The following is a 13,652-nucleotide window of genomic DNA, read 5'->3' as shown; positions in this document are numbered from 1 at the left end:
TGCTAAGCAAAATAAAACAATCATCTCAGAACAATACATGATATATAACCCACTTTTGGGAACAGTAACACAAAAAGTGTAAGGGATATGTGTTTGTGAGTGCATGAGCATGTGTATATATGTATGTATGTAAGAGAAAACATTCACCAAACCACTAGCAGTGGTTACCTCTGTGTGTGTGTGTGGGGTCAGGGAGATTGGTGGTTAGAATGATGGTGAAGGGGAGACATATATACTATTAATATATTAATAATAATAATAACAATAATAATTAATATTTATGGAGCACTTAACTATACATCCAGCACTATGCTGAAAGCTTTACATAAATAATCCTACTTAATCTTGACAACCACCTTATGAGGTAAATATTGTTATCTGAATTTTGCCATTTCCATTAAGTTAACTGAGTCACAAATAGGTGACATAATTTGCTTAAGATGATTCAGTCAGAAAGTTGTAGTACTGTGGTTTGAACTAAGGTAGTCTGACTCTAGAGACCATGCTTAGAAACTTGATTCTGTCTATCTATGTATTCATGTATCCATCCGTCTATTCATCTGTCTATTTGTCCATCCATCCATCCATCCATCCATCCATCCATCCATCCATCCATCCATCCATCCATCATCTATTCATCTACCTACCTACCTGTCATTTATGTATTGTCTGTCATCTTCCTTCCTTCCTTCCTTCCTTCCTTCCTTCCTTCCTTCCTTCCTTCCTTCCTTCCTTCCTTCCTTCTTTCTTTTCCTCTCTCTTCTGCCACACTAAAGTTCTCAGGCTACCATGGGGAAAATTAACCGTACAATATAATTTCTGAAAAAAAGCTAAGTTTCTCAGAGAGTAGCAAACATGACAAGTGATATAATTGGTTCTGATTATTTACTAGAGTGAGGGAGTTTGCCTCATTCCAGGACACTTGTGACAGGTGACAAACTGACTGTAGATCTCCAGATGGAGCAGAAAATGCAACTGAGTATGATTCCTGCCTCCGACTTGCCGCTGATCCACGGAAGCAAAGCATTTCATTTCAGAAGACAGCAATCTTCTCCATTATTTTACTAATGAAGAAACAGGGTCCAGAGTATTTAGAGGCAGAACTGATATAAAAATCAGGTTTTCTAACCCTCAGCTCAGTGCTTTCTCCACTATATCATAATTTGGAGTTGTGTCATTTATGATATGCATTTACTTCTTGTAGGGTGTAATCAGAAAAGTGGACACACAGAGTTGACCCATTTCTGTCACTAGAGCTCCAAAATTTGTATATATTTTTCTAAAATGAAAGAAAAGACAGAACAGTTAGTGTTGAGCAGATGTTTTATCATCAGTCTAAAAGATTTGGCCATTATACCCTCCTTAACAGGAATCAGAAAAAAAAAAGGCGGTTCAATTTATTTCTTAAGAGTTGTGTTTTTGTAAATTAGCTAGTTGGTTTTTACAGGGACTCCCTCCAACTTGCCCATTTCAAAGGTCTCCAATCCTGTTAAATAAGAAAATCGTCTTGGCTGTATGGTTAGGTGATGTTTAGGTCAGACAATGGCTAGATGTGAAGAGAGTTGTCTGCAGAAGACATGGGCAGCCTAATGAACCACAAGGATGGGTACAGGACATAGAGATGGGCAGGATGTCATTGTCAGCTAAGCTCATGTGCAGGTGACTGCCACTGCAGAGAAAAAAAGGTTAAGGGTCAGGAAACATGTGGACCCTGAGGAGGGCAGAGAAAGTACTGAGTCTAAGCCACTTTTCCTGATTTTATTCAAGCCAAGCGGAAGGCAAAGGGCTGCGTCAACTAACTTTCCCTGAACTGGTGCATCAGCAGGATGCTCTGAGCCTCTCCCACTTATCTCCAGATCCCAAACACAGAGTTCATGGTCATCTGGCTGCCTTGCTCAGAGCTCTTCAGGCAAAGGAGAAGAAAGGCCATTTCAGCATCTAGCGTTCTTCAATCTTGCTTGAGGCTGGCAGCTGTCACAGAATGCCATCAGCAAATAGATCATCTTAGCAATGTCTTTCCCACTTCTTAAACCATTAGCCTCTCACAATTTATGAGTAGTTCCATGAACCCTGTTCAGTTTTGAAATTCAAGCTACTGAGGCTTTGAACTACTTATTAATATCAAAAGCCCAAAATATTTATCATCTATTGCTGAAGAAAATTTGGTTTTCTGTGAGGCAATGACCAATACCTTTAAATTTAAAAAACCTGTGCCTAGTGGCCAGTCCTCTGCTTAATGTTTGACTTTTCTGAACCCTTTGTTGAGTCTGCTTCACTTCGAGTCTCCAGGTCATTTGCTGGTTAAACAGAAGATCTGAATATCAAAAATTTAAATATTACATATATATACATGTATATTAAAGTATTTTTTAAAATTATAAATGTAATATATATTTAAAAATCTTGACCAGCAAAGAAAAAATGAAGTAAAAAAACTAAATGCCAAATGCCAATCCCACAGATATTAGCATTATTAACAATTTCTCATATTGCCTCCCAGAATCCGTTTGTGTATGAGGTACATGCACGGGGTACAGGTATTCTTTTTGGTTGTTGTTTTAACGAAATGGAATCATAGACATTGCTGCTTGGCAGCTTGCTTTTTTTCCATGAGCAATATAGGTAACTCCTCCCTACTGGTAGGTATTAAGATTGTTTCCATTTCTTTAACCTTTTAATCATCTAATTTTGCAATGAATATCCTCATTACAGGCAACTTGTAGACTTGTACATGTACATATTCAAGTAATTACATTTGGGTGCATATTACTCAACTCTAGTAAAAGTTTTGAAAACTGGAAATGAAACCTGAAGGCAAAAATAGAGGGTATGGTATATCCCTAGATTTATTCTTGCCAGTCTCTATCCTCAACTGCAGATAAATTGAATGTTGACTATAGGAAAATAAGAGAAGCAGAAAATAAACATATTTAGGAAACATGGACACGGATTTTCTTGGGTGTTATGGGATTGGGGTCTTAGGAGAGTTATGACTTGGTCATTTTCATCCTGGTAATCTTTTAAAAGAAAATGATTTCATTTGTCATGACAATGAAATCAGTTACTTTTTTCAAGTTTCATCACCACTGAGGTTCTTCTATCACCCCAGTCCTTGGTTATCACTCCTTCCAAGGAATGCCTATGATACTTACTGTTTGTCCTGTATATTGGATACACTATCTAGCTTTACATACTTATTTTCTAATGTACCAATTCTGAGTTCCTAATCTTATAACCCTCTTCAAGGCAAGTTTTATGCCTTTCTATATTCTTTGTACCCTCTGTGCAGCAATATGCAATGCCTTAGAAATGATAGTGAATGATTAATCTCTCTATGAATTGGTTTCCCTAGACTTCAAGGTCTAGAGCCCTACCTTATTTTCTAATGAACATGAACAGTTGAATAAGGAAAATATTTTTTTTCCCCATAGCTCCTTCTTACGGTAGACCAGTGCTGGGCATTCCAACTGAGTTTCCCAATCTGGGTGGACCAAAACATGACATTTTGATAGACAATAGCCATGAACATTTGTTTTGTTTCCCTTCACAGTTCAGGTGGCACTATCTGGCACACAAGTAGAAACAGATGTTGAGAAGAGCAAGGAGGTACGTGGTGCCAATGTTTCAGTTCTGGGAAAAGGAAACACTACACAGAAAATAGGTGCCACCTGTAGGGGGTTGCAGTCTGCCAAGTGAAACCAGTTTGGCTAAAGATAGCTAAAAATATCCCCCCAGGGTATAAGGTAATGTTTGTTTATGCATGAGACTGAATGAGGGTGTGTGTGTCTACGTGTGTGAATGCATATATACCTTCTGCATCATCCACTCCAATGAAGCCTTTTGACCTATTCATGAATCCAATTGCGGAAAGAACAATTTTTGTTTAATATTTGACCTGTTAAGAAAAATAGAACTGTTAAATAAATTTTTAGTAAGTGCGGAAGAAAGAGTTTTAAATTTCCTTGTGTTTCAGCTACCTCACTGAGATTTGCTAAGCTACCCAAAAGAGATTTGGTGCTTTGAAGACCTGTACAAAACTCTACACAATGATTCGATATTACTTACACCTCCCTCCTAGCAGAATTTGGTTACATTTGGGAGATTAACTATACCCAAGAAAACTAAATGAAATTGAATTGAAAAGCCATGTCTCTTTGGGCAAATTACTAAACTTCTTGTGCTTCAGTTTCCTCATCTGTAAAATGGATATAATAATTGTACCTACTTCAAAGAGTTATTGAGAAGAATGAATATTCTAAGAAAGTCACACTATGTAGCACATGGAAAGTTATTTCTGACTACTACACTACTACTATTATGACTTCTACCACCCCCACCCCATCCCTTCATCTTTTCCCCCACCTTTTCTTCTTTAATTCACAAAGATCTTCAATAATTTAATTTAAATGTGAAATTCTACTGAAATTTGTAATATTTTCTAGATATGGGGATCCATAATTTTCTTTGATGTTGGAATTTAAGTCATGAGGCCTGATGTCATGGAAAGAGCACAGCATTAGTGATCCTACAACTTGAATTTAGTTCTAGTTCTCTTACTTAGTAGCTCAGTGACCTGGAAAAGTTGCCTTTTCTGAGCCTCTCTTTCCTCAACTGTAAAATGGGAATAAGTGAATGAATGGGATGATTTCTCAGGTCCCTTCTGGGGGACACTTAGGAAGACCTGAATTATGTTATAGAGCAAGATGTAGAAAAAAATTGTAATGTTTTATACTATAAGCTGAAATCAACGGTTAATTTGTTTTAAAGAAGCAAAGTTAAAAATAATCCATTAGAAGTGAAACAGATTAGAATTGAACATAAATATTTTCTAAAATTACTAAACAAGACTGAAGATTAGAACATAAGACTATAAAATCTTTAATGCATTTTATGTGCATTAATATGTGGCCTTATATCTATAGAGGTTAGCAAGAGCCTTGGTACATAGTCGATGTTCAAGCAAGTTTGCTAAAATGAATCTAACAGAATTCAGAGTCAATGCAGCTTGTGAACTAAATACTATTCTATTTGGATTGAAACCAGAGTTTAAGTTGTGAGAAGCCTTCAAATTTCTGAGATCAGAAGCATTATACTAGAACAGAAGTTCTCAGTGGTTGATGGACCAACATCATAATTATTACCTGGGAACTCGTTAGAAAGGCAGAATCGTACATTCCACGTCAAGCTTACTGAATCAGAAACTCTGAAGATGGAGTCCAACAATGTGTTTTTTGTTTTTGTTCTGCTGTTTTAAGTAGACTTTATATTTTAGAGCTGTTTCAGGTTCGCAGCAAAATTGAGTGAAAAGTACAGAGTTGGCATACTCTCCTTGTTCCACACAAGCATAGCTTCCCCACTGTCAATATCCTGCACCAAAATGGTGCATTTGTTACAGTTGATAAACCTACATTGACACATCATTATTATCCAAATCCAAAATTTACACTAGGGTTCACTGTTGGTGTTGTATATGCTATAAGTGTTGATAAGTGTATAACGTGAATCCATTATGGTAATGTCATACAAAAGAATTTTACTGTCCTAAGCAATGTGTATTTTATTTTATTTTATTTTTTGAGACAGTCTCGCTCTGTCACCCAGGCTGAAGTGTAGTGGTGCTATCTCAGTTCACTGCAACCTCTTTCTCCTGTATTCAAGTGATCCTTCTGCCTCAGCCTCCTAAGTAGCTGGGATTGCAGGTGCCCACCACCACATCCAGGTAATTTTTGTATTTTTAATAGAGACAGTGTTTCACCATGTTGACCAGGCTGGTCTTGAACTCCTGACCTCAGGTGATCTGCCCGCCTTGGCCTCCCAATGTGTTGGGATTACAGACGTGAGCTACCGCACCCAGCCAGCAATGAGTAATTTAAAAAGCTCTCTCATGCACATTAAAGTTTGACAACCATTGCATTATAGGATAGAGTTTTTCAAAACTAAGTTGAAGAAATTAAGATGGTCTTAAATCCTACTTCTGAATTGAAGCTGTACTCCGTGTATCCTACCTTCCTTTTAATACACATTTGGATGCTAATGACAAGTACAGTCCTTAAAAGGATTATGAACTCTGTCTAAATCTCTACTTCTCCCTTTGCTGAACTTTTGAGATGCCCTCCTCTACTAGCATACTAATTTGAAAGTAGGATAGAGCTGTCGAAAGGACACCGGTTTATTTTTAAAAGAAAATATTTGGCCAGCCATGGTGGCTCATGCCTGTGCTCCAAATACTTTGGGAGGCCGAGGAGGGTGGATCACTTGAGGTCAGGAGTTTGAGATGAGCCTGGACAACATGGTGAAACCCCATCTCCACTAAAAACACAAAAATTAGCTGAGATCATGCTCACTGTACTCCAGCCTGAGCGACGGGACAATATTGTGTTTCAAAAAAAGAAAGAAAACATTTTATTATCAAAAATGTCACATATATACAGAGGCACAGAGAAAAGTGTCATACATCCTTACATAATCATTGCTGATCTTCAATAATTATAAACTCCTGGTCTATCCTGTATCATGTATATTCACATCCATCCCTCCCTCCATCCAAAATAATTTGAAGCCAGTCCGAGGGAATATCATTTTACCTGCAAATATATATGGTTCAGCAAATAGAAGAGAATACTTCTTAACTAATTTTACGATGCTATCATTGCCAAGATAACAAAACAGAAATAGAAAAAAAAAAACTGAAGACTAATATCCCTCATTAATATAGCTTCAAAAATTTTTAACAAAACATTAGCAAATTGAATCTAGCCATACATTAAAAAAAAGAAAGCACATTATATCTAAGTGGTTATTCTTCCAGGAATGCAAGTTTGGCTCAACATTCAAAAATCAATCAATGCAATTTGACATAGCAGCAGACTAAAAAAGTGCAGCCATATTATTATTTCAATAGAGTCAGAAAAAGCATTTAACTAAATTCAACATCTATTCATCACAAATTCCAATAAATTAGAAATAGAAGGGAACTTCCTCAGCCTGATAAAAAGTATCTATGAAAAACCTATAACATCATACTTAATGAAAAACTATATACTTTCTTGTCAAGCTTGGATATGAGACAAGGAGGCACATTCTCATTACCTCTATTCAACATTATATTAGAGATCCTAGTCTATGCGACAAGCCAACAAATAAATAAAAGGCATACAGATTGGAAAGGAAGAACTAAGACTGTCTTTATTAATGGTAACATTATTATCTACATAGAAAATCCCCAAATCTATCAAAACCTACTAGAACTAATATGTGAGATTAGCAAGGGCACAGGTTACAAGGAGAATATAAAAATGAATTGTATTTCTATATAATAGCAAAAAAAATTGGAGATTAAAACTTAAAAATGGTACCATTTACAATGACATCAAAGAATATGAAATACTTTGGAATACATCTATAAAAATATGGTCAGGATTTGGAGATTGAAAACTATAAAACACTAATGACAGAAATTGTAATAAACTCCAAGAGGGCCCCCAGTGACCCGTGCCCCTGGTATGAAAGTCCTGGAATTACTGTTCTCCCACACTGAAGAGGGCTGAACTGTGAACTAGTAGGTTACTGTGGACATGACAGTATATGTATGACTTCCAGGTCTGGGTCATAGAAGATGTGTGGCTTCCACCTTGCTACCTTGGGTCACTTGCTCTGTGGAAGGCAGCTTCAATGACATAAGGACACTCAAGCAGCCCTATAGAGAGTCCCAATATTCAGTGAAGACCTGAGTCCTCTTGCCAATAGTCATGGGAGTGAGTTGCACCAGAAATGTATTCTTCAGCCCCAGTCAGGCTTTCATATGACCACATCCCTTGCTGACATCTTGACCGCAAGCTCATGAGAGACCCAGAATCAGAACAACCCAGTTTGACTGCCCTCTCTGACCTACAGAAACTGAGATAATAAATTCTCTTTATTTGAAGCCACTAGGTTTTGGAGTCATTTGTTATGCAGTAATAGAAAATGAACACAGGTTTTGGTACCTGGAAGTGAGATGTTGCCATAATAAATATTAAAAATGTGAGAGCACTTCTGTTCACGTTCTCTTACCCACCTGGGCAGATGAGATATTAATAAAGACACTTCCCAATTGGAAAGAATGAGTATGGTCTTTAATGACTCTTTTAAAATTCAAATTTTTATCATGTGTTTATTATTAAACTATCATTTTCAATTACAAATTATTAATAAAAATATTCAATAATATGAAAGAATATAGAGTAATAAATGAGATCCCTTCCATCATTACTACCCCATTCTGTTACTCAGGAGTAATTAAGTTTCATATGAGCCCTTCAAGACTCTTCTTCTATGCATATACATATAAAAAGTATTATGTGATTGTTGAAGAAAATTTGAGTCATTCATATTTTTCTCACTGATGAATAACGGCTGTTAAATTCTGATGGGTATGGTTTTAGTGTGTATTCTGTACACAAGCACACATATACAGATGTTTGAAAACTTTTTGAAACATAAGCTTATAAAGAATTTTTTTTTTTTCTTTTTTGAGACAAGTCTCGCTCTGTTGCCCAGGCTGGAGTGCAGTGGCGCGATCTCGGCTTACTGCAACCTCCACCTCCCGGGTTCAAGCAGTTCTCTGCCTCAACCTCCCGAGTGGCTGGGATTACAGGCACCTGCCACCATGCCTGGCTAATTTTTTTGTATTTTTAGTAGAGACGGGGTTTCACCATCTTGACCAGGCTGGTCTTGAACTCCTGACCTTGTGATCCACCCACCTCGGCCTCCCAAAATTCTGGGATTACAGGCATGAGCCACGTGCCGGGCCAAGAATTTTAAAGGTGGCTATACTCTGGGGTCCTTATTCTAGACCCTAAAGAATTCTTTTAACTGGATATGAGTTAGCTCTATATATTACTCTAGTTTATTAGAATTTAACTTTTGATTTTAGGAGTCAGGAAGGGCAAAAGATAACACCACGTACTCCATTTATGTTCAGCAATGTTTGTAGATCAGATTAACTGATTTAGATGATCTATATTTCTTGAAACTCAATTTTGGTGTTTTCCTCCCACTCAATCCCCCTCAAGCAGTTCTTCTTTCATTCATAGTAGCATTTTACAAAAAGCATAACTCAGAAAAAAAGGAGAGAGCTGCCTCAACAAACATAAAAAGCTTATCTTCTGTTTGAAGCTAAGACGTGGAAAGCTGTAATTCTTCCTATCAAAGTGAATTACTAGTACCAGACTGTTGACTTCAGACTTTTTTAATTCTACTTTTTTTCCCAGTGGTGGATAGAAACATTTCATCTAGTCAAATGTTAAATAGCAATTTGAAATACTCAAGAATGCTTTAAGAACTTGTTACAAGTGCCCTTACATGTGGACGACTCACCCTGAATCATGCCAAACACCTTAACATTCATTCACATGAAACAGATATTGGGGGGTAAAATGTATTTAAAAGTATTCTTCATAAGTTTGAGTTTGTTAGGAATAAATTATTTTGCTCTTATGTGTTATGGTTGTCAAATCTCATGTATTTTTGGTGCTCTTTGGAAAGCTCAGTGTGGCATTTGTACCCAATGGACAGAATCATCCTGAAGCTATAAAGTTTTTATTTCTAAATTTTGGAAAGATATTTCTGTTCTCATGAACAAGAGTTTAACATGATGTCTCTCTACTTTGGCTGCACAATGGAATCACAGTAGAAAACAAATAAACAACAACAAGAAAATTTGTTGATCAAATCTTTTCTCCTAAAGATTTTAATTTATGATGTAGGAAGGTGCCAGGTACCAGGTTTTCAAAGCTCCCCAGACCCTGCAGATTCTAATGTGTAGCCAGGGTTGAGAACCACTGATTTAACACTAATAAATCTCCAATAAATAAATAAATAATAAAGTTAAAACTTAAAAATAAAATGCTACATATCCATAAATTCTCTAAGAAAAGGAACAATATATCTAGTGCATGGGTCATACTTTTAAAACATCTAAAATGCTGGTGTTTGCATAGATACGTCATAATTACCTTGCTATTAGAAAGCAAGGTAATGAATTAGTAGAGATTGCTTGGCAATCTGTGATCTGTGCTCAAGGAGCAGGCCTCTGGCACTGCCGCAGGCTACTGGGTACATAGCGCTGGGTGAAACCTCATGTCATGCCCCTGTCACAGGCACATGTTAGGGGGAGAAGTTCTGTATTTCCAAGTATGGTTTTGTCTCCACAACCATACTTTTCAATGCCTCTTCAAGATGCTAATAATCAAGATTAATCTTTAATGGTTAATGGATTCCTCACTGAAGAGAAGGCACTGCATTGTATAATCTCTGAAGGGCTCTCACAGTTATATGGGTTCCATCTCAGAGTCAGGACAACATCAAAGAATCAATTACCATACTGTCCCATAAGACTTGTTGTCACAAGCCACTCTAGATATTTAACTTCTGATGGTCTTATTCTCTTCTGATTATGAGATGAAAGACATTCCACCTTTATATTGGGGATCAGGTCAGGAAGAAAAGTATTGAGGCTAAGCGTGTAGCTTGGGTGGAAATATGAGATGGATTGATTCTTAAACATATTAGTCTAGAATTCTAGCCAAGAGATGGTCAGAATTTGAATGATCAATTTAATGTAAGAACAAACCATAAAGGACAGATACATTAAAAAAGAATTGGCAAGATTGAGTGGTAGTCTAAATGGGTGGGCTGAAAGATAAATAGCTTTTTAGTGACTGTTTTGCCAACAGGTACATTTTATTGAGGTTAATAAATATAACCAGCATAAGAGTCAGCTTCAGAGTGTAGACTTTGTATTCTCATTGCTTTGACTTAAGTCCTGGCTCCCCCATACATAAGCTGCTTAGGATTGGGCAAGTTACTTAACCTCCCTTAGCCGTAATTTCTGCATCTATGAAATGTGTAACCTGATGGTGAGAATTAAGGGAGTCAACACACGTAAAATGCTTACAACAGGGCCTGACACATGGTAACTCAATACATGTTAGTCATTATTATAATGATACTGTTGGATGCAGAAAAAACTATTTCAGAAGAAGAATGAAAAGCTTGTCATCAATTATTTGGAAGTTTAGAGAAAACGATTATGTAAACCACACTAAACTTGTCCTTCATCTTACAATATAATGAGAAAGACAGACACACATATTCAAATAAACCTGTTATAAGGCATGATATCCTATATGCTACAACAGATATTCTTGGAGCATGGGGAATATAATGGTCATTGGTTAGTTGTCTCTTTAACATGCATTTCCCCCTGCTTCCTAGAAAAATATCTAGATTTTTTTGAGGAACAGTCCCTTTTCTATTTCAATTACATAGTTTTGGTGTTGTTGAGCCTATTCTTAATTGCAATGGTGGACTCTGATTGACATAGCCTATTAGATCCTTCCTGCTTCTGGTAATTAGTTTAGGGATAAGGCAATGAGACTTAAGATGTGCTTAGGTCAAAGGATCAAAGCATCTTCCCCTTTATTTCTTAAGAGACACTGTCTTTCTGTGGACAATGTGGAGTGAGAATGTGTAGCCATTTTTTTTCTATTATGAAGACAGCCTGAAGGCAGAATTGAGAAAATCACAGAGAAAAACAGTAGGATGACACAATGAGACTCTGGACAAAACTGTCTGAAGCCAGCCCACAACTTACAACAACATGATCCTATACATTCAAGCCAAATTGAGTTGCTTTTCTTGTTTCTTACAACTTAAGGAATCCTTACTCTTGCAGGCATAGAAAGAGTAAGTCAGATGGGGAGATGAGGATGAGTAGGGATTGTAGAGACTTCTTGGGGTCTCTTTTTAAAGAGGGACCAACTGTGTATGGGCAGATATTGGAATAAAGCACATTCAAGGCATAGAGAACGCAGTAAGCAAGAGACAAAATGTAACACATTTTCTGGAGGTGGCCAGTGAAATCTAGAAAGTCGGACTAATAGTATGTCCATGGTATACTGGGAGGTAAGTTGTATAGATAGGAGGCAGCAAAGAACAAAACCTTTAAACACAAGGCTTGGGATGTGGGGCTTTATGCTGTGTACAGTGGTCAACTGTCCAAGGTGAAGGACAGATGAACTTTGTGTTTTAGGAAGATAACTTTGGCAGCAGAGTGATGAGTGGACTGGAATATTCCAAGAAAAAGGCAAACTGGTCATAAGTCAGGGCAGTCTGATGAATGAAAATAGGAGATGGATACAAGGGAAGTAAAGAATGTAGACAAAATTGGATTTGAGAGGAAAAGAAAAGGCAGGGGACAGCATGGAATGTAGTATAAGCATCTAGAGGGACGTCGAGCTTGAGAAGGCTGAAGGAGGCAGAATTCGGTTTTGGGAACTTTGAATTTAAGAAATTGGTGGAACGTACACAACGATGTCCAGGAAGAATTAGAGATTAGAAGCTGGAGCTAGGGTAGAAAATCAGAGTTGAAGAGCACAATTTTTCAAGTTTTCTCCATAAGGAAGACAGTCAAAGGCACAAGAGGAAATAAAATTCCTGAGAAAGTCATGGAAGAGTACAAGGGATGGTGACCAAGAATGGATTCGGTGATCCTTATGTTTAGGGTTGAGCAAAGGAATGTCAGCCAGTGAAGGGCATTGGCTGGTAGGTAGGAGTATACTTATGAGTGTTTCAAGCTTCAGCAAAGACGGAGGCTCAAGAAGAGGGTGGACAATGGGATGGCTGTTGTGGAGATGTTGGGCAGAGTCAAGAGTAGGAAGTTATTACACATGAGGAGAGAAGGTGAGGGATGTCCTTTTATCTTTCAAGAACTCGTTTGAGGGAAAGGTCAAAGTACTAGACTACTAAGTAGCTTTAGGGAGCAGCAAGGTCAAGTTTTCTTAGGATAAGGAAATATAGTGTTTTTGTATATATCCAAAGACCATTTTAATGTGGAATATTTTTGATGTGGTGCTTTGTTACCAGAATCATTTTCTCCACAGCTGGATCTTTTATTTATATTGTGTGATGAGATGCATGAAATGACTCCCTTACAGCCTTTCATCTGCCTATAACCAGCCTTACCAATTATTGGATAATTATCAATTAGATTTTAAGTTGTATTTTTCAGTTTATTTAAAAATTTCTCTCTTTGTGACGCATTCCTTGGTGAGTTTTCTTTCTTTTATTTTTTAATTAAGTGAAGCAAGGCAGTGATATATTACAAACGAACATTCAGAAACATTGCTCAAAGAAAAAATTTTTATTTGTGCCTCCAGGGACTATTCACCAATGTTTTGGAAACTCTGGAGACTAAATTTATATACAAAGAACATAAAACTTTTCTGCTGTCATTGTCTTGCTCTCAACACTGGTGAAGTGGCATTACTGGGAAACATTATCTTTAGTCTGTAAAAACGTGAACAGTATTGCAAACTAATACAATTAACCTGGAAGTGTATACATTCTTCTTGTAAGGGAACGGTAATCTGTAGCACTTCTCTGGTGCTACAATAGTACAAAAGTGTTTTTTTGCACTATTCAGTTCTTTGAAAACTTGATAGGCTTTAAGGAGGAAGATGGTATTAATTCATTGGAAAATGGTTACAAGTCTGCAAATGACACAGATGAAACATTTCAATCACACGTTTCTTGTATAATACATGCAACTCTTATAAATGCTTTATTTCTTTTTCTTCATTGTACTCAAAATCAGAAACAAAAGTCTTCAA

Source organism: Colobus angolensis, unplaced genomic scaffold, assembly GCF_000951035.1.
Source record: "Colobus angolensis palliatus isolate OR3802 unplaced genomic scaffold, Cang.pa_1.0 Scaffold566, whole genome shotgun sequence".
Classification (NCBI taxonomy): domain Eukaryota; kingdom Metazoa; phylum Chordata; class Mammalia; order Primates; family Cercopithecidae; genus Colobus; species Colobus angolensis.
The sequence above is the reverse complement of the archived record's forward strand: the minus strand, read 5'-3'. Positions refer to the sequence as shown.